The sequence below is a fragment of the Scyliorhinus canicula genome, chromosome 8, assembly GCF_902713615.1.
Source record: "Scyliorhinus canicula chromosome 8, sScyCan1.1, whole genome shotgun sequence".
Classification (NCBI taxonomy): domain Eukaryota; kingdom Metazoa; phylum Chordata; class Chondrichthyes; order Carcharhiniformes; family Scyliorhinidae; genus Scyliorhinus; species Scyliorhinus canicula.
This window is the reverse complement of record NC_052153.1, coordinates 74,357,155-74,379,934: the sequence shown is the minus strand read 5'-3', so window position 1 is coordinate 74,379,934 and position 22,780 is coordinate 74,357,155. Positions and strand designations below refer to the sequence as shown.

At 43.0% G+C, this 22,780-nt stretch overlaps 1 protein-coding gene across 8 annotated transcripts in view; it reads right to left on the bottom strand.

Annotated features, from left to right (window-relative positions):
• LOC119970322 (guanine nucleotide-binding protein G(I)/G(S)/G(O) subunit gamma-7) overlaps window positions 1-22,780 on the bottom strand; it is a 372,740-nt gene that overhangs the window by 224,488 nt on the left and 125,472 nt on the right. Inside the window, exon 1 of one of the 8 annotated variants that reach the window (XM_038804741.1) lies at window positions 1,970-1,992. The exons of 6 other annotated variants lie outside the window; for them this stretch is intronic. The gene's annotated coding sequence lies outside the window, so the exon portion shown is untranslated. Of the gene's footprint in view, window positions 1-1,867; window positions 1,889-1,969; window positions 1,993-22,780 lie in introns of those variants that run through there. One more of the 8 variants, XM_038804742.1, reaches the window with a different exon arrangement.

Below are 22,780 nucleotides of genomic sequence, written 5' to 3'. Positions count from 1 at the left end.
AACTCGATATTACGAGAAGGTCCGATATCGATCTCACCCTCACTGCACTGCAAGCTCCAAGAAACACCTTGCAATTTGTGCTCAAAACGGGACTCGTTAAATTGTGCCCACAGTATTTCAGTATTGTGAGGAAGGGCGTTCCAGATTTTCATCCAGCAGCATGGAAGGAATGATGATATATTTTCAAGTCAGGATGGTGTGCGACTTGGAAGGGAACTATTATGTGATGGTGTTCCAAGTGCTTGCTGAATTTCTGTATTTCACGCCGTTCTCCTTGTTACTAAGGATGAGTTTGAAAGGAATGAAAGAAACCTTGGTAAGCTGCTGCAGTGCATCTTATAGATGATATAAACTGCAGACAAGGTGATCTGGTGATGGAGGGATTTAATATTTATAGATTAATAGATGGGACCTGCTTTCTCCTGGATTGTGAATGCTGAATGCTTCTTGAATATTGGTGGAGTTGCACTTATCCATGCAAGTGGATAGTATGCCACGATTGTGCTTTGTGGATGGTGGGTAGGCTTTGGGGAGTCAGCTCGGTGGTTAGCACTGCTGCCTCACAGCACCAGGGACCCGGTTTCAATTCTGGCCTTGGGTAACCGTCTGTCAGGAATTTGCATTTACTCCCAGTGTCTGCGTGGGTTTCCTCCGGGTGCTCCAGTTTCCTCCCACAGCCCAAAGATATGCAGGTTAGATGGATTGGCCATGCTAAATTGCCCATTAGTATCCAAAAGTTAGATGGGGTTATTGCGATAGTGTGGGGGCTTGACCCTAGGTAGGGTGCTCTTTCAGAGAGTCGGTGCAGACTCAATGGGCCAAATGGCCTTCTTCTGCACTGCAAGGATTCTATGCTTCTATGAGTCATGAGGTGAGCTACTCAACACAGAATTCTCAGCTTTTGACTGCTCAATATTAATGTGGCTGGTTCAATTAAGTTTCTGGGGGTGATGCCAGGATGTTAATGATGGGGATTCAGCTATGATAATGCTGTTAAATACCATGGGGAGGTGGTCAGCCTCTCTCTTGTTGGAGGTCATTGACTAGCAGTTGTGTGCTATGACTGTTACAAACCACTTATTTACCTGCCCATCCACTGCTAAAAGTGTATGCACACAAGAACAAAATACTTTTCCAAATGTAAATAGAACTATTGTAATATATCTTCTGATTTAATTTCTTTAGTGTAAAATGGGATAAATCTCTAATAGTCATTGCCCTGGATCTCCCAGCACTCCATGAAACAGTATGATTTAGTTCTAAACTCCCTGTGAATACATCCACAATAGTGGATTGATTTAATAATAATGTTAAGGGTACATCAGATGACTCATAAAGCTCAAGTAAGCAGGAGGAAGTGGTGGTCAAAGCAGAAGAAGAGCAAAAACCAGCAGTTCAAAGGATTCTGAGCTCATTCACTATGCTGGAAAGAAGGGATATAGCAGGCCTTGAAGAATTGCCTTAAAAAGCACGACTAGAAACTAATTTTCTACCTGCCACCTTAAAAGTTTAGGAGACCAATGTGTGCCTCAAAAATGAACAGTTAAATTTTTCTGTCAAATCACAGAATGGTTACAGCACAGGAGGAGGCCATTTAGCCTGTCGTGTCTGTGCTGGCTCTCTGCAAGAGCTATCCACCTAGACAACTCCATCACCTATTCCCAATAGCCCTGCAAAATTTATACTTTCAGATAATTATACAATTCTCTTTCGAAAGCCATGATTGAATCTGCTTCCACCAATTTCGGACAGTGCATCCAGATCCTAGCTATTCGCATTGTGAAAGCTATTCCTCCTATCAGTGTTGCTTCATTTCCCATTCACCGTAAATCTGTACTCTGTCCACATCGCTCACGATTTTGAATACCTCCATATAATGTGGTCTCAACTTTCTCTTCCCAAAGGATGCAGTCCGTTCTTCTCAAATCTATCCACATAATTGAAGACCAGGTGCAAGGTGTTTCCTTACCGTGGTGTGGTGTGTGTACACGTGTATCTGTTGTCCCCGTTTAATCTGCCAGTGATTCAATTTAAAAAATAACCCATCAGACCATCTTTAGCCTTGAACAAGATAAAGGTTAGTTTATTGCAAAAACAACTGCTGCAAGTTACTTAGGTAAAAGTGATAAACTTATTAGTTAAAATACAAAGATTAAAATGCAGATAGAGAAAAAAAGATACTTAAAGATGAGATTTCAAATCAGTCTCTTATTGTTGCAGGCCCTTTGCTTAAATTCCTTCTTTCCAAAGTGAAGGGGTTGAAACTTGAGGTTCAGTTTAGCAGTTGCAATGAACTTCTGCAGTTGAAGAGTTAAAGACTCTTTGCAGGTTGTCTCAACAGGACAGGCCCTGGGAGTGAATGAGGGCTCCTGTTTTCACTTTTACAATACTACAGGCAGTGCCTCTTGGTAGCCTGATTTAGTCCAATAGCTAGTTCTGGAAACTTTCATTGGTCTCTCCATGTTGAGAAACAGTCTCTGTTTCAAGGTCTCTATCTCTCCTGATATTCAAGATGGTTCTCTCCAGCCTTTACCTATAGCATGAAACCTAAAGATGGCTGCCCTCAAATCATGCTTCCATATTAGGTACTGACCACTCACACAGCGTTCTTCCATCTGGGGTTCTTTTTCAGTTTTTATTAAGGACATTATCAGTTAATTCTCTTTGTTTTGAAAGAAGACCCAGCAAGTGGAAAGGTCCCATTCACACTTGTGGAACATTTATTGAAAAATGTCTTCTGTGATCCTTCTTGACCTGGACAGTCAAGATAAGGTTTCAAACCAACACAGAAATGTGCCAAGTTGTCTGTTACTATGTGCCTTTTCTGCATTAAGGCTTTTTAATTTTTTGAAGCAAACACTATCCAAACTGTAGTCCTTAAAAATGTATATCATAACTACACATTTGTGACATGCCCAGAAATGGACGACTGCAAGACTTCAGTTGAGGCCAAACTAGTGGTTTATACAGATTTATCATAACCTCCTTTTTTCGTTCCCTATGCTTCAATTTATAAAGCCCAGGATCCCATCTGTATTATTAACCATGCTCTCAGACTGCCCTGCCCTGCCCCCGTCAATGATTTGTGCACACATATAGCCAGCTTCCTATGTTCCTGTAGCCCAAATAGTTAATAAAAGCAGTCACTTGGAAATACACAACTTGAACTCTTTGACGAAAAGAGAAACATGTTGTTGAAACTTTTGTCTTGCACTCAGCAGGACTAACACAAGAATGCCAAATTTCAAACAATCACAACAATGTATACCAGAGGAGAAAAGAGTGCAGGCTGGTTGGCACGTTGACTAATTGCCGAGGTATTGAAAATTGGCATTCTTGCATTTCTCCTGATGAATTAGGTGGATTTGCCATGCTAAATTACCCCTTAGTGTCAAGAGATGTCCAGCTTAGGTGGGGTTACGAGGTAGGTGGGGTTACAGGGATAGGTGGGCGAGTGAGCCGAGGTAGGGTGTTCTTTCAGACGGTTAGTGCAGACTCCATTGACCGCATGGCCTCCTTTTGCACTAGAAGTTCTATTCTATAGATTCTATGAAAAGCTTTGGCAACATGTTTCTCTCTTAACAAAAGGTCAAAGCAGTTGCAGCATGAACCTGTATAGACACGTTTTAAATAGTAATCTTATGACTCATATCAGTGGAACAGTAATACTGCATCTTGACAAAAAGGAACAGGATTGGGAAGCTCCGCCATCATTGTGATGTTGTTCAATTACATGTATACTAGCTTTCCTAAGGGCGGCAAGGTGGCACAGTAGTTAGCACTGCTGCCTCACGGCGCCAAGGTCCCAGGTTCAATCCCGGGCCTGGGTCACTGTCTGTGGAGTTTGCACATTCTCCCCATGCCTGCATGGTATCACCCCCACAACCCAAAAAAAGATGTGCAGCGTAGGTGGGTTGGCCATATCTTTTTATTAAAACAGTGGCCATGCTAAATTGTCCCTTAATTGGAAAACAAAATAACTGGATACTCGAAATTTATTTTAAAATAAATAAATAAATACTAGCTTGCCTAGTATGATGGTCTGGAAGCATTCCAGTTAGCTTTAGTTACTTGGAAGTAAGTACAGTAATGTGCCAGGTGGACTATTCTATACTTACAGTAAACCTAAATCCCTTTCATTCAGATGCCTCACCCAATCAAGGAGGTGTCCGTTACCGCTCACACCGCTAACCTCTGAGAAAGCCCCAGCAAGACTCTGTGGTAAATTGGCTCTTGATGATCACTAGATGAGATCCCAGGGAAAGGGCCTGCTTGATTAGTCATTATTGGTTGGGAAGGAAGCCTGATTCATTGGATGAGTAGGTTCTGCTGAAGTGGTTTCATTAAAAATAACGTGTTGAGACCTACAGCCCAATTTCACTTAGGAAACAGCACACCAGAATTCAATGCATGTAATGGAACTACCGTACTAATTTATCCAAATTCACATCCAGTTCCTTCAGATGAAGAGGCAGATGCAACGAGTATTTCAAAAATGTGTCCTCCCGAAGACCCTGGAGGGTCAGAAGAAAATGGTGGGCTTGTTCATAAATGTTCAATGAATATGTTCCTATTTTTGGAGTCCTTACCCCAATTCTAGCCCAGACCCTTCCAAAGGGGGTCTTCCCTTTGTACCCTTCAGCAAGTCTGGAACATCTCAATTGGTTTACCAGCCCCCCCAAATTTACCAGGTCCCACTGAGACCAGGGATTTGAGAATTCCTGTTGTAAGAATTTCCTCTCACCCCAACTGAGAAAGGTGACCATTTTTGGGTCAGTAGAATTTTTGGCCCAATCAGGGCATCTGGGGCATATCTAATGGGCCTTCTGTTGCATTTTGTCCAGAGTTACGGCAGGAATTCATTGGAACCATTTGCCTTTGTGGGGTCCATTTCTTTTAAGCACCCTGCCCATAGGTTCTGGCATATGAATGCAATTTCTTTCACATTATTTTGAAAAAGACTAATAATTCAATGTAGGATTATGGATACTATGCACATGGCAAAAAAGGTTACTCTTAAACTGATGAAATTTGATTTATTTAGGAGCAAGAGGTAAAAGACATTCATCCTATCGCAAATCTCAGACTTATGCAACCATACCCATATTTTCAGGTTATTAAAGATTCACCCACATGGATTCAGTACACTGCATAAGCATTGAAAGATTGATGAGTTTATTGTTGTGAAACTAGTTTGTGAAGATGATTTTTATAATGCAGGTTCTTTATTGACACCTCTAATTTATGCAAAGCAACTTCCGTAAGCTGACCCATGTTTCCTATGACCTGAAATCTAAAACATTATGAACATAACATATGGGTTTGTGAGCCGCTAAATTAACAACCAAATCACCACACTGCACCACTTTCACTGAAACACTTCTCTTTCTCTTGAAGTAATAGGTGATGTGTAACCAGAGGCAATAGTAGCCAACCAACAGGGGACATGCATGTTTGCATGTCCTTACCACAATGGAGGAGACAGTGTCTATCATCATTGGAGTGGCCATGACTGAACATGTGGCCAGCAGTGATGCTGAAAGCATTAGGGTGTCCACATAGCTGATTCTCCTTTTCACACCCCTCTTCACCTTCACCCCACAATCTCTTCTGATTTACAAGCTGCAGATAGTCTAAACGTGCATTTCTTACTTGCCTACCCTCGTTTGAGCATAACCTTATGCTTGTGTCTTTTTCCTTTCAGGTACCCAAGAGTTTCAAGTGGTGGAGCAGCAAGACATGGAAGAGGAAGAGGAAGAAAAGGCTGATGATAAGGAAACAACATAATTCGCTCTCACACTAATAGCCAGCAGTCAGTTCCTGATACTGTGCACATTTTCGAGACTTGATGGAGTTGGAACCTGCATGTGGTGAGAAGTAGGGCACAAGTGGTCTACAGCATGAGCAGGAGGAAAGGGAAGTGCAGATGCCAACTTCCCAGAGGCCGAGATCGCACATGTTCGGGAGTACTCAAGTTAGAATTTCAACAGGATAGCGTACAGAAAAAGGCTGATGAGAACACACACACAAAAATATATAGTGTTTTTGCAGGTCTGCTAGAAAGCTTGAAGGTTGTGTGAAGGAGTGTGGAGGAATCTGATACACAGCTTTGTATAGAGGTTGGGCCCAACGTTTACAACATGGAACTGGTGGGCATTACCACATTTGTGAGCCCAACCATGATGTAGCATCTGACAGTTGATGTCTCAACTTCCATTGTAACATGAGCAGAATCTATCCAATGTCAGAGTCCTCCAGTGGAAGCTCAGAGTGAAGTCATGCAAGTTCATCTTGCTGCAACTAACCCAAAGAGGCACCATAGTACTGAATGTTGCAACCTACAAGTCAAATATATCCAAAATGGAAAATAAGCAAAATAAATACCTCAAATCCTGCCACGTGAAAGCTGCCAGTGTCCAAGAAACAGAATTTTATATCCTCATGTGCTCGAGTGGCTTATTGAACCTTGACCTCACCTGACCCAGTTCAGAAAAATTGGAGAAGTGCTGCATTGGACACTTCCCGCACTCCAAGTGGCTGACTGAACCTTGACCCCACCTAACCCAGAGAGATCATATTGTATCTCCTATTCACTGAATTAAGAGGCTCTGATTTCCCCTCCAAAATCCAGCAAGTTGCGAAAACCAGCACAGACTTGGTGCTGAGGTTGCAGGATTTTAGGTACTCTACCTGTGCGCTAAAATAATGCTTGAACTTTATAAGAAATTAATATGTTGACTCAAAATTAAAATCTCTCTGGAATCTCTCTTTTACACAATCCTTAAATTGAGTACATTGAAGATCTTCCATGAGGATACATTCCTCTGCACCCACAGAGTACTGATTTGCAATCAGTAACATGGAATTACAGTTAAATTAAGTGAACAAATGATGAGCAACCAATGGAATACCTTTGAACCAAAAGAAATCCTATATGTCACAGGTACTGATGCACCAAATGTTTTTCTTTATAACGTCAATTGATGAGTCAAATATTACAGGTAACAGCTTTTCTTCCCAAGTCGGCCCACTTAGTCATACAGAATTTTAAATACGTGAGGTTTGCAGCTGAACAATCTAGAATTGATGCTGCTAAGATTTTGTTGATTCCCCTCCACTAAATTAACTGAGCTCACAATGGTGTTTCATATATTAATTCAAAGCACAAATGCAACAACGGTCTTTCCTTTTGAAGTAACTAATAAAACTCAATTTTAAATTCTACAGTACACTGGACGAGCTACAATTTAATGAAAAATATTTGATGATATGTTTAGCAAAATTGATCAGTTTATTACTGACAAATTGTCTTGTAAAAGTAGTAATAGATATATGAAGTCAAAAATTTTCATGTGTTCACACAAGTACCTTCTAAATCGATATAAGCCACACAAATGTGTACAATTTCTAAATCACAGACCAATTCTAAATAATGCACTTGTTGGAATGCAGTGAAAGTTAAAACAATTACAATATTTTAAAAATACAGGGGTGAAATTGGTCTTAGGCAGTTGCACTAAATGAGTGTTTTTGCACCCTGCAAATTGTATACTTCATCAAAGTCAATAGGACAGGAATCAAGCAAGCCATTAAATGAGCTGCCAAGTCAATATCAGCTGTTTAGCATGACTGCCCAAGACCACTATCACTTTCTCAGACTCTCAGTCCACAGGATAATATAAGAAAAAGCTGGGAACATATGTAAGGACCATGCATATCCGAAACCAGAAAAGACAGATGAATGTTTTCGGTGACGACCCCTATCTACAAATGAATGGAAAGGCTTGTTTTTGCTTTCCAATTCTGATGCAATACCTATGTCTGATTGCATTATTTTCAGATGCTGGTGAACCGAGTGTATATTTACAGTATTTTCTCTTAGATTTCCAAAATTTTAAGATTTTTTTTTAATGTGCACAAATTAGGGATTTTTAAAAAATTTCGTACCCAGAATCTCAATTTCTGACAAAGCTATTCGTCACACAAATATCCCCTTCATATAACCAGCACTGTGGTTTTGCTGATTAAGTAGCTTCAAGGCTCAGAGTTATATGTAGGTTATAATTGCATTATGATTAAGAAACATGGACTTGAAATTCTTAAGTGGTCCCGCGGTGGAAATTTGTTGGTTCGCTGGTTAGGGTCAGCGGACTATGCCAGAACTCCATTCCAACAAGATTCTGACTGCTTGTACTAAAATGATGAATTACAGAGGGGAATGAGGGGAAGAGGCCCTATATGCCATGTCTAGGGAAGTTTCCAGAAATTATATTCTTTTCAGAACTCAGCAGTACTCTCATAGGGTGGTTCAAGTTCAATGAGACTCCTGGAAAGACCCTAGAACTCTTACAGTCAAGGTAATTGGTCCAGAGGGGATAACCTACCTTCAAAAATCCCTCTACTGCAAGATTTGAATCACTTACTTCTTGGTTGGGCCCTCCAGAGGCCTACTCTTCCCCTCGTGGAGCAGTGTAACACCACTCCAATTTTACTACTGGGAGTTTGGCAAGTGCTGTTGAGGCAGACTGCCCATCTTGACCACATAAGTTATTCTGCATCTGTGGTTTGAGAGGGGGCTCTGCGGAGCTCCCAACTCCACTGACTTAGATTCTGCTCCATTAAGCTCTGTCAGGAACAAAGCTGTATCAGAGGTTTTGTCTCCATTTGATGATATTATTTCTCACACTTCCAATCTTTGGGGCAGCACGGTAGCATGGTGGTTAGCATAAATGCTTCACAGCTCCAGGGTCCCAGGTTCGATTCCCGGCTGGGTCACTGTCTGTGTGGAGTCTGCATGTCCTCCCCGTGTGTGCGTGGGTTTCCTCCGGGTGCTCCGGTTTCCTCCCACTGTCCAAAGATGTGCGGGTTAGGTGGATTGGCCATGATAAATTGCCCGTAGTGTCCTAAAAAGTAAGGTTAAGGGGGGGATTGTTGGGTTACGGGTATAGGGTGTATACGTGGGTTTGAGTAGGGTGATCATTGCTCGGCACAACATCGAGGGCCGAAGGGCCTGTTCTGTGCTGTACTGTTCTATCTATCTATCTATCTTAAATATTAAATAATTGCTGAAAGCACGCTACCAAATCTAGGACAATCCCTTGCCTAATTAGTAGACGACAAAAGTGATTAGACAGCAAAGTATTTTCAATCATGTAATAACACACAGGCCAAAGGACAAATTAAAATTAATGAAAACTCAAGGCCTTAATTGAGTTTGTTAATAAAATAACTCTCCACACTGAAAATAAAAGTTAGCACCTCAGAAATACCAGCCGGATCGTCCAGTCCCACCAAAGTTGACCACTCACAGCAGATTCTCCGTTGGCGGGGCAAGTGAGACTTTGATGGGATCAGAAGATCCTGTCGCCGGCAAATGGTTCGTTCTATCTGATACGGAAACCCATCATGGGGGTGACCGCAAAATCCCAGCAAAAGACATAAACTGGATAAATTAATTGAAAAGGAATAAAATAATGAATATAAAAGAACAAGGGCAAGTTAATGTAATTAGAGTACATAGCTATAGTTGAAGAGATCAATGTACCAGCACTGGTGTTAGGTCGAGCTATCTGCTCTTCAATTTTATGCTCTACAGCATGAAGAATTCTGGAGGGAGCTTAAAAACTCCAATGCCAGCTTTTGTTTTGTAACAAAACGACCATGATTAGAATTAATTAACACCAACTCCCAACAGATGTTGTCACGTTAGTGCAATCTGTAAAAATCCTACATTAATGAATTGGAAGCCCCAAACTCCACAATACTCAATTTCTGTCAATTTAGACAGAAGTTTCAACAGCTCCGCCTATGTGCAGGAAGTTTGCACTGACAAAAGCTCAGACTTTCTACCAGTGCCGAATGTGTCAATCAGCTTTTGAATGTGCTTTGCTTAATTTAGGTGACATCAGTTTGAATAAACTTATCATTGCTCGAGGGCAGCACGGTAGCACAAGTGGATAGCACTGTGGCTTCACAGCACCTGGGTCCCAGGTTCAAATCACTGTCTGTGCGGAGTCTGCATGTTCTCCCCATGTCTGCATGGGTTTCCTCCGGGTGCTCCGGTTTCCTCCCACAGTCAAAGACATGCAGGTTAGGTGGATTGACCATGCTAAATTGTCCTTAGTGACCAAAACGGTTGGGTGGGGTTGTTGGGTTGCGGGGATACGGTGGAAGTGAGGGCTTAAGTGGGTCAGTGCAGACTCGGTGGACCGAATGGCCTCCTTCTGCACTGTATGTTCTATGAACCATTGGTTACAAAATGAAACCTGAAGATGGAATTACATACTCACTTGTAATTTCCTATTTATTTTAAACTTGGCAAAAAAATATATGACCCAATCTGTGTCTTTACAGAATGCATGTGTATGCTTAAAGAGCATTGCAAGGGAAGGGAGAAGATGGTGAGATGTGGCAGAGGGGCTGCAAAAATTGCCTTTCTGTTTTTTGTGTATTGCTAATGGTGTCATAGTCGTACTTTAGATCATGGACTGAAATGTACCTGCTGAGAATGACTTAGGGCTAGCAGACCTAAGTTAGATCACTGGCTCCCCTGAGAAATTGTTGTGCATCAGTATCCCAGAAAGCCAGCTGAACTGTAGGGTTGCAGAAATCTGAGCATCCAGTGATGTTTTTAAACTTTGCTTCCCAATTAACCGCAGTTAGAGTAAATGTCAAAGGTGCAAATCCAATTTGAGGTGATGTGGAGATGGGCTGGCGTTGGACTGGGGTGAGCACAGTAAGAAGTCTTACAATACCAGGTTAAAGTCCAACATGTTTGTTTCAAACACTAGCTTTCGGAGCACTGCTCCTTCCTCAGGTGAATGTGAGAATTTGAGGTGATGTGCAACTAATATCTTTCTCTTATACTTAGTGTAATAATTGAAAACTGTATAACAGGCATGCAGGAAAAATAGACCTGCATTAAAGGTTGAAATGTGATTGAAATCCCACTGCTGCAAAGTAGATCCTTTGAGTTACTAATCAAATGATAGGAAAATAGAAAGCTGTTAACTTTGTACCATATAAATGTTATGAACTGTATACAGCAGAGGTATTACAATAGGAGTCACAGCTACTGGATTTATTTTCCATAAAACTTTAAAGCAATTATCAAGACATGATTTGCCGTGCTTATATTACACACAACAAAGCACATTTATTAAGAAGATTGAAGGATAATATTTGTTCACAATCTTACATCTGAACAGCTTAAATGCTCAGAATTATGTTGTATAGAAGTGCAACACGTGCTGCAAGGTAGCAGGCTGCAGATGTGTTGGTGTTGGCAGGGTCATATCCATTTAGTGGAATGAGCACAATTCAGCCGACAGCTGCTGCACTGAGTGACGAACAATAGCTGCACTTGCTGAGTTATCAACAAAGAACACACTGTCTGCTCTATAACGCAATATTCCTCCTGTGATTAAAACAAAAACTAGAACAGCACCGCTCTGCCATCTCCTGGTTTTGTGAAATAAACAAGTATTTTAGTTCCCAGTGTTTTCTAAGATTCAGTTATCAAGGCCTATGTGGCGATGGAAGGACCACCTCACAAAATACTCCACAGCAACAAGTTGGAAGCACAAAGCTGAGTTACAAGTTTCAAACGGTATTTTATGAGTTACTGCTCCAAGATCAGGTATTCAGTTACCGTGTTGTTGTTTATTTTCTGTAAGTGTGACTGATAGTTGCAAATGATGGAACACCATGTATGTTGATCTCTCAAACATACGTGACTCCAGTAAATAAGCAATAAAGGAAAGAACAGCTTTTTCTTTGATGGCCAACAAATAATTAAAAATAAAATATTTAATTAGGTTTTGTTTATAACATGTGATTGCACCGTTGCTCACTGACACCATGAGATTTGAGGCAGAGAATGTATTAAGGTTTTCAATCGTATCTCATAAAGCAGGTCATGTAACACCAACAAGGAGATTAAAATATCCCCATTTCTCAGAACAATTCTCATAGCTACAAATGAAAAATAAATGGCATGTTCTGTGTAGTGCTTGATTATGACAGAACTTATTTCTTGTAATCTTTAATCATAATCTTTGAACATAATGATTTTGCTTTATTACAAGTAATTGACTGACACACCAATCAATGCCTGTTAGAACATAGAACATAGAACAGTACAGCACAGAACAGGCCCTTCGGCCCTCGATGTTGTGCCGAACAATGATCACCCCACTTAAACCCACGTAACCCGTATACCCGTAACCCAACAATCCCCCCATTAACCTTACACTACGGGCAATTTAGCATGGCCAATCCACCTAACCCGCACATCTTTGGACTGTGGGAGGAAACCGGAGCACCCGGAGGAAACCCACGCACACACGGGGAGGACGTGCAGACTCCACACAGACAGTGACCCAGCCGGGAATCGAACCTGGGACCCTGGAGCTGTGAAGCATTGATGCTAACCACCATGCTACCGTGAGGCCCCCTCACGGTATTGTAAGGTATTGTAAGGCCTGTTCAAAAGACAGTCCTATACATCCACCAATCTATGGGGAAAAAAGTACTGTTTGCAAGTCCGATTTTCATTCCTTCCAATGGCAAGAATGAGGTGGTAGATCCTACTGGGCTTGGATTTTACTCTGATTTTCTTTTACATTTAACAGGAGGCTACATGGTTGTGAGGATGTGGGGGACATCACATCATAATTTCACCAGCTGCCACTGACACTCAGCTTAATTTTATTGCAACGCTGGACCCATCCCTCACATTGACACCACCAGTGTTGTCATTCCATCCTTTCAAAATATTGCACAGCTCACATTCATAGCTCTTTCTCTGCTTACAGCAGAAAAGAGTATCTATCTCCACATTGACAGTTGCAGGGGTAGAGGCACTGGAGATCAGCTGGATCTCAGCATGCCTGGCCCGTGGCAATGGAGAGAGCTATATGATGATAGATTTAATATAACACAAGCACAGGTCATCAAACAATCACTCACTGGGTTGATGTCAGAAATCACTGAAATATGATGAACTGCACAATGATGACTTAGTATGTCAGCCACTCACCATGTCAGTTCCAATTCATGTCTCACATTTCTCATAGGTCTCACAAGTGTCCCTGAGGAGATGGTGCCTGAAAAAGAGGAAGGCTCCTCAGAGGAGGCCACTTGCTCTGAGGAAGAAGCATCACACAATTCATGCACACCCTCCACCAACTCAGATCTCCACACCTCTGCGGAGCTTCCTGGACAGTAGCCTGGTTGTCGCACAGAGAAGCACACATCACAAGTGAGCAGGAGTAGTTGTAAAAGCCAAGTACAACAATGGAGAGTCTCTGTTGGAGGTCACAGGATGGAAACGCCAAGCCCTGCTCAACTGACACATGTTGAACCTTTGGGGCTGAAGAATACCAACTGGAGCAGCAGCAAAAAATGTGTGAGGTTCTATGAGCCTACCCAGAGGTACTACTTATGTTATGTGGATGAATCTGTCTCTGTCACAAGTGCCATGATGCCTCAGGCCTCGGTACTATTGTCTACCTCCAATGGAAGGAGTGACTATTTGCTTGCAAGATCAGACATGGCAGACAGCCATGTGCATATTGGCTCTCACCAAAGGACCACACACAGAGTACATCACCAGAAGCATGATGGAGAAAAGCTTTGCCTTGGCCATTCAGCACCTCACTGAAGAGCAGGAAAGTGCTTTCCAACTCTTGGCTAACAGAGGCTCATGTGAACTAGGAGAGGGAATGTGAAAAATAAGGACTCAGTTCAAATTGCTTCCATTCCTGGCACCCCAAACACAACACCAACCCTCCACCACCCAGTACTTCAGTCAGAGCCCTACATGCTGCCTACTGTCCTGATGGCTAAGTCTGTCCCTGCAAAATACAGGTCAGGAGTCATTGGCAGAGTCTTCAACCTCCAAAACCTGCAGTATGTCATTCAAGCACAACTGAGTAGGCAGAGCAGGGCGGCCTATCTTTGGGTTACATCACATAGGGTAATAGGAAACACTGTGTTTAACGCTATGTAGCACTGTCATATTTCTGTTTAATGTTTATGAACCATAAAGGTTATATTTCAAAGCTCCAGTGTCTCACCCTCCCCATTTTTGCCTGCTGTCTGCCAAGTCGCTTTCTGGTTTGAAAAATGAGGAGTGGATGTCTGTGAGAGGAACTAATTGTTGCTTGTACAATTGTTTTGTTCTAGAGGCTGTGGGGGAGTTGGGTGCAGAGGAGGTTGCACTACCTCAGATTAGCTGAAGTTTGTGTGGAACAGTCCGGCCCGGGTCTCTCTGGCAGCTAACTCAGAAGCTGCTGATGTCCTCTCTAAACCAGGCTTCTCTTCCTCCTCATGATGCTCCTCCTCTGAAGATGCAGAGCATTCAGCACCTTCCTCCTCATGGAACTTATGTCCTCGCTGCTATGTAAGGCACAGCACACCACTACCATTGTGGAAACCTTTCCTGGTACATGCAGAAGGGTTCCCCAGATCAGTCCAAGCATCTGAATCATATCTTCAGAATCTGGATAGCTTGCTCAATTACAAATCTTGTGCTCATTTAGTTTCTATTGTACCTTGCCCCACGGTCACTCACATAGGTGTTATCGGCCACGGCCTTCAAGGGTAGCCGTCATCTCCAATGAACTATCTGCTGATTCTACTTGGAAGCAGGCCTTCTTTTAGAAGGTTGCAAATGTTAGCAATGGCCAGATAGGAGAGTCTGATCATCCTGAGGCACTGGTCTTTATTCATGTCTTAAAAGCTGATCCTCTGCCTGTATTCTCACGTTGGAGGCATCAAGAACTTGTTCATTTAGGGGAGGTGATGGCGTAGTGGTATTGTGACTGGACTAGTAACCCAGAGACCCAGGATAATGCTCTGGGGACCCAGGTTCGAATAAGCAGATGGTGAAATTTGAATTCAATAGAAATCTTGAATTAAAAATCTAATGATGATCACAAAACCATTATCGATTGTTGCAAAAACCCATCTGGACCACTAATGGGCGGCATGGTGACACAGTGGTTAGCACTGCTGCCTCACAGCGCCAGGGACCAGGGTTCAATTCCGGCCTTGGGTGAATGTCCGTGTGGATTCAGCACATTCTCCCCGTGTCTACGTGGGTTTCCTCCGGGTTCACCGGTTTTGGGTTTCCTCCCACAAGCCGTGATATTAGGTCATTTGGACATTCTAAATTCTCCCGAACAGCTGCTGGAATGTGGCACCAAGGGGCTTTTCACAGTTACTTCATTGCAGAGTTAATGTAAGCTTACTTGTGACAATAAAGATTATGATAAAATAGATGATTATTATACGGTCCCAAAGATGTACAGGTAAGGTGGATTGGCCATGCCAATTTGCCCCTCAGTGTTCAAAGATGTGCCGGTTAGGTGGGGTTCCCGGGGAGTGGGCCTCCGTGGGTGCTCTTTCAGAGTGTGGGTGCTGACTTGATGGGCCGAATGGCCTCCTTCTGCACTGTAGGAATTCTATGATTCTAATGTACTTTAGGGAAGGAAATCTGCCACCCTCACCTGGTTGGTCTACTCCAGACCCACAGTAATGTCATTGACTCTTAAATGACCTCTGAAATGGCCTAGCAAACCACTCAGTTCAAGGGGCAATTAGGGATGGGCGATACATGCTGACCAGCCAGCGCCATACATCTCCTGAACAATTTTTTTAAAATTCCCTCTGTCCTGTGGAGGAGCAGGTGGTTGAGGAGAAGTCAGCTGCTACTCTTCATGTTCCTCATCAAAGGTGCAATGCAGAGCTGCAAAAGCTGTTCCCATGCTGATAAACTGGGGAGCGCAGAACAAAGACAAAGAAAACCCAAGGTAGCATAAATAACCTCCAAAGCAGTGAAAACTTACCCTCAGAGCAAATCCTATGAGCAAAAGCCTTTCATTTAGGCAAAGAAGCAGCAGTCATATCTCACTATTAAAAGGTTTTCTTGCCTGCCAATTGCTGATTCCTGTCCACCCCTGCTGTCCTCGCACCTTGTTTTATCTGGAGAGTTGAAGGAAGCCCGACAAACTTGTATGCTCAGAGCTGAAGTCAGAATTCTTGATGAAAACTGCAGTTAATGACCGTTTAACGTATGTATGTGCCAGACACGTCTCTCAGTTTACAGTGCACTGAACGAGGTGCTCAGGGCAAAGACAGAAGTTGGCGCTTCCTTCTGGCTTCCCAACACCCTCATAGTTTCTGGAGCTTTAACCTGCTGCCCTCACACAAACTCACCCATGTGTACTCGTTAAAAATGACCCCGATAAACTCTTGTTTTATTTTGTTTCCTGTCCTGCTGAGTATTTATAGCATGTTCTGTTTCTGGTACACTTGCGTCCAATGCTATTTTTGACTCAAAATGCTTTGAAAATACAATCCTGTTGCTGAGAATAGGAAATAAAAAAATTCCATATGCTGTTGGTACTCTTCAGTGTCCTCAATGAAAATACTATAAACAGGCTGAAGGACAACTAGGAAGTAAGTACATTGTGCTGAGGAATGATTTTACGATAAATTGAAAACCACAAGAAAACTGCTTCAAATGCCCTCTCATTAAAACAAGCAGACGTTGACAATATTGTAGATGTTTCAATACCACCCTCTTGTGGTCAGATGCCAGAATGTTTCATCAACAGGATTTTGGGTTTCTACTTTATCTGCAATCGGAAATCAAGATGCTCCAAATTGAGCTAGTGTTCTGAAGCAAAGTTATGGTTCAAGATTCTGCTCGAGTTCCGCTTATACCCATTTGGATAATCACAATTTGAGATCTTTCATAAACTAGTAGAATAAGGCAATGCTTCACAATGTTACTGTTCACTTTTATCCTTGCATTAAAAGTTTCCTTGATAATTTGGGCTCCCCCCGGGAAACATGTTCAGGAGTTGGAGGAGAAATTTGGGCTCCCCCCGGGAAACATGTTCAGGTATCTGCAGGTAAAGGCATTTGCTAGACGGCAGGTGGAGAGATTCCCTTCGCTTCCCGCGAGGGGGGTGAGTGACAGGGTGCTTTCGGGGGTCTGGGTCGGAGAGGGGAAGATATCTGATATCTACAAGGTTATGCAGGAGGCGGAGGAGGCGTCAGTAGAGGAGCTGAAAGCTAAGTGGGAGGGGGAACAGATCGAAGATGAGACATGGGCTGACGCCCTGGAGAGGGTTAATTCTTCCTCCTCGTGTGCGCGGCTTAGCCTCATCCAATTCAAGGTGCTGCACCGGGCCCACATGACTGGGACGAGGATGAGTAGGTTCTTTGGGGGTGAAGACAGGTGTGTCAGGTGCTCGGGGAGTCCAGCGAACCATGCCCATATGTTCTGGGCATGCCCGGCACTGGAGGAGTTCTGGAAGGGGGTGGCGAGGACGGTGTCAAGGGTGGTGGGATCCAGGGTCAAGCCAGGATGGGGACTCGCGATTTTTGGGGTGGAGCCGGGAGTGCAGGCGGCGAAAGAGGCCGGTGTTCTGGCCTTTGCGTCCCTAGTAGCCCGGCGAAGGATTTTGCTACAATGGAAGGATGCGAGGCCCCCAAGCGTGGAGACCTGGATCAATGACATGGCGGGTTTTATTAAGCTAGAGAAGGTCAAATTCGCCCTGAGAGGATCGGTACAAGGGTTCTTTAGGCGGTGGCAACCTTTCCTCGACTTTCTGGCTCAATGATAGGGTACTGGGACAGTAGCAGCAGCAACCCGGGGGGGGGGGGGGGGGGGGGGGGGGGGGAAGGGGGTGGGAGGGAAAAGGGGAGGGGGGGGACGATGACTATGTTTGTTTATTTAATTTTAATTTATTTTTAAGTTCTCTTGTTGGTGTTGGGGGGGTGGGGGGGGGGGATATGATACATGCGTTGATACGGTCTGGGGGTGTTACAGTTGTTATGGGTCATTTTGTTGCAGTTTCCTTGATGCTTTTAAAAACAATAACCTGGTACAGTTTTAATACAGTTAAAAAGTAGTATATCAAAAGATAAACATTTTTTAAAGTGTTCCTCATCATTCAGTGATTTTTAATTCACTGAAACTTACTTTTAAAAAAACCAAGACCGATTTACAGGTTACAGTGGTGTATACCAGTCGATTTGCTTTTCGTAATTTTTTGATTATTTAAAAGCTTTTAAAGATGCCTGTTCGTGCCTTGCACCTATAAAAACCTGATCTAAAGAGCGTCCTTGGTCACAATTATTGGAAACTCAGGATGGTGATTACGTCAACCCAGGGACAAAAGCTTTTCATTTAACGTAGAATCATAGAATTCACAGTGCAGAACGAGGCCAATTGGCCAATCGAGTCTACACTAGCCCTTGAAAGAGCACCCTAGCTAAACCCACACCTCCACCCTCTCCTCGTAATCCAATAACACCACCTAACCTTTGGACACTAAGGGGCAATTTATTTGGCCAATCCACCTAACCTGCACATCTTTGGACTGAGAGGGGAAACCGGAGCACCCGGAGGAAACCCTCGCAGACACGAGGTGATCCTGCAGACTCTGCACAGACAGTGACCCAAGCCGGGAATCAAACCCGGGTCCCTGGCGCTGTGAAGCAACAGTGCTAACCACCGTGCTATCGTGCTGCCACGGCAAAGAAGCAACTGTCATATCTCAATATTTAAAGGCTTTATTTTTTTTAAATGTATTTTATTCCATACATGTTCAAAAATACAAAAACATAAATAATCTGGGGAACATTCTCCCCACTTCACAATTTTACAGTCTGTACAAGTCTTTCCCCTTTTTTACCCCCTGCCCTCCTTCCTCCTCCCTCCCCCCGCAACAAACATGGTCGTGAACAGTTTCCACCGTGTCTCGGAGCACTCCGCTGAATCCTTCAATTCAAACTTAATCTTCTCCAACCAGAGGAAGTCGGACAGGTCCCCTAGCCAGGCCACCATGCCCAGTGGCGTTGTCGACTGTCATTCCAGCAAAATTCTTCGCCGGGCAACCAGAAAGGCGAAGGCCATGACATCGGCGTTCCTCCCCTCCATCAGCTCTGGCATTTCCAATATACCAAACATCGCTACCATAGGGTCCAGCCGCTACCTCCACAGTCTTTGTTAGCATCCCGAACACTCCCATCCAGTACCTCTCCAACTTCTCACACCCCCAAAACATTTACACGTGGTTTGCAGGTCCTCGACCACACTTCTCACATTCGTGTGCCACCCCCTGGAAGAACCCACTCATCCTTGCCTGAGTCATGTGTATACCCTGTGTATTACCTTAAACTGTATCAAACTCATCCTCGCACACGAGGAGGTCGAGTTCACCCTGCGCAGCACCTCACGCTACACTCGCCCACCTATCTCCCCCCCCCCCAACACTTCTCATTTCTCCTCGATCCTCATCACTTGCGCTCCCCCCCACTGCTCCCCAGCCACCCATATATGTTCGCAATCCTATCCTCCCCTTACACGTCCGGAAGCAGCAACCGTTGCAATAGAGCAAACTTCGGCAGCCTGGTATTTAAAGGCTCTCTTGCCTTCTCATTGCTCAGTCCCATCAGTCCCTGCTGTTCTCACCTTATTTTACCTGGAGAGCTGGATTAAGCTCGGCTGGGCATGACTGGCTTTCAGCGAAATATTTCTTTGAACCTCTGCACTGTATTGAAGAAACATGATGTGCACTGGCTGTAATTTGAACTTCAAATTCCTCAAGCAATTCCTCATTGCACTAGAAACAAGTGCCACCGAGTAGAAACTCTACCGCTTTATAGTTTTTGATTTCATAGGTTGTATTTACCCTACAGCATAATATATCAGCTCATCATTCCATGCACTGGAAGTACCTTTAATTTACCTTTTACCGCTTTTAATTCTGCAAAGAGGCAAACGGACTTGTGTTGGGAAGACAAATGTAGTTTTTAGAAGTTCATAAGATAGAGGAGCAGAATTAGGTCATTTGGCTCAATGGGGTCTACTCCGCCATTCGATCATGGCTGATCTCATTCTGGACTTAACTTCACCGTCCTGTCTGTTGCCCATAATCCTTCAACCAATAACCAATTAAAAATCTGGCTAACTTCTCCTTAAATTTACTCACTGCCCAGCATCCACCGCACTCTGGGTAGCGAACTCCACAGATTCACAACCCTTTGGGAGGAGTGGTTTCTCCTCAACACTGCTTTAAATTTGTTACCACTTTTCCTAAGAGTATGACCTCTTGTTCTAGAATGCCCCACAAACGATGCATCCATTCCACGTCTACATTATCAATACCTTTTATCATCTTGTATATCTCAATTTGCTCTCACCTCATTCTTCTAAACTGCAACGAATACAGGGATTTATATTTGTATTGGTTAGCATTAGAAATAAGGAATAGTTTTAAGTGTGTTTAATTTAATGTTTCTGTGCCTGGAAGGATAAAACCTAGAATTAGATTCATGCTAGATAATGGTGTTTGTTGTGTGGGGGTTGGTTTCAATTTCCAACTGTGATTCTATTGTGCTTAGAGAGGGTTATGGCATGAAGAATACATAGAACCAGCAGACATTGCTTGTAAGGTAGTGAAGCTTTTAAGGTTTAGTTTAGCTAATTTGATTGCAGTTGGAGATAGGTAGCGAGAGAGAAGGCAGCACTCACAGCTCTGCTAGAAGCAGTTGGTTTGGAAGGCTAGCGAGGGTACATCTCTCTCAGCTTTGCTAGGAAAAAGAACATACCATGGATTTATGGTTAAGAAATCAAATGCAGAGATCTGAAGAGCAGCTAGTTAAGGAAACTAGGGAAATGTAGGTACGTTTTCAAGAAGTCTTAGGTTAAAGGTACTAGAACAGTGAACTGTTCAATAACGACAGAGAGATCGGAGAAGAAGACTGCAATGCCAGAAAGATATCTGAAGTGATGTTCAGGTGATATTTTACTACAGCTGTGGAACATAAGTTAAAATAACTATGGAAATTGGTGGCTGGATCTTAGAGTTTGTGTAAAAACAGTAAAGATAAAGGAAATCTATGAGGAGCTGGTGTAAAATCCTGAACTGGATTCGTTGTTAAAAGTGGAGCGAAAGTTTGGGTTAAGAGTAATTTGTTAAACTGGATTTTGGAATGCAAACCACTGAGGGAAAGCATAATTATTGAGAGAAGATTTTAAAGAGTGATTTTGGTGGTGAAGTTTGGAAACTTTCACATGACAATCATATGGGAGGATCCTGAGGAGACACCCACAAACGTTCACTTGAGGTTGAGTCGAGAGTGTGTGCTTAAAAGGGACTTTGTGCTAATGAGACTACTGTAGATTGAGATGTACTTTGTAGTCCGTGTTAATCCAAAAACCTGTGTCTAATTGTTAAGGGGAGGGGGGAGAGTAAAGGGCTATTTAATCATAATTCAATTTTCCCAGGTTCAATAAATATTTAATTAGCGTCCTGTGACTTTGTTCCTCCACACTTTATAAAAAAGATAAAAGTTACGGTCTTTTGAGACAGGTTCCATTCTGGAATCTTCCCATCTCGTTATGACATCAACTGGGATCACGGTACTCAAAATGTTAACTCTGTGGTACTGGGAACAGGTGGATATGCCAAAAATCAGAACTGCCAAATAAGGCCCTGGCTGAAATCGATACTGCCATATGCCAGAACACTCAAGTCAACACAGAAACTCATTATCGCTATATGGAACTTTGTGATTACCCACTTAAAATAGGTATCAGGTTTACACAAAAGGCCAAAAGACCATGACTATTAATATGTAACTAACGTCCAGACAGAAGTGATCAACTTGGCAGCAGGATGAACAATAAACAAAGAGGCTATCATAATGGGCTAATAGCTGGTCAGACAAAAGTGTTTCAGAAGACAGTGGATCTTGATTGAATCAACCTGGCTGAACAGGAGTATAATGTTTATTCCTATTAATAGGCTTACGTCGGATGGGACAATCAAACTCAGGCTAGGTACCTATTATATTGCTAACAGAATCAATATAAAGGAACGAACATTGGAACACATCTTCAGTGACAACCTGGGAGTCCCCCAGCCACAACCATCTCAAGAAGAAGGTGCCTTGGGTTTGAGCTCAAAGAAGATATCCACATCAAGTGATCATAGCCTGGCCAGCCTCCTTCACTAAGTGCTGGTAATACCTAGAGCTCAGCTGTGAGTCATATTCTGTGTGAGTAATGTTGAAGATTGTAAAACCCAAATGAAATAGAGTTACAATAAAAGAATCGTAAAGAAAATTGGGTTAACCGACTAACCTGTGTTTGTGCTTTGTTTGTCTCATAAGTGAGGGCACCTGGGTAAACATTTTAATAATAAACTGGTTGAAGTGTCTGATAATTCACCAGGATTGATGTCCCTCTGGGTAATCTTCGATAAGAAGTAACCAAAGGTTGCTTTGATGTCGAACTCGCCTGCCTTGTATTTTCTGACATCCAGCCTGAGCCAGAATTAAGAGAGCAGTCGCCCAATGTGATGGATGGGATTTAAGTGGGTGAATGAGGATAAAGGCAACCAACCAGTAATTCAGCCATAAACAAAGTGTCTGTAACGTGAGGTGAGCAAACAACAGAATTTGTGAATCTAGGAAAATAAAGGAGGAGTAAACACTGCAAATCAGCCTCAAGGAATGCTAGACATACCTCCTGCTCATTGACGCAGAGGGTCTGGGTGGGAATTTGGCAAAAGCCGGACCCGGTTACCTCCCATACGCCTTAGATTATTCCTAAAGAATAAAAGTAGTAGAAATGACAGAGGGCATAGAGTGAGAAGAGATATTGATAAAGTATCTCACTGGTAAATGGCCCAAGTGGGACAAGTACTGCAGTAAACCAGTATCAGGGTCTTGGACCCAAGGTAGTCGATGAATA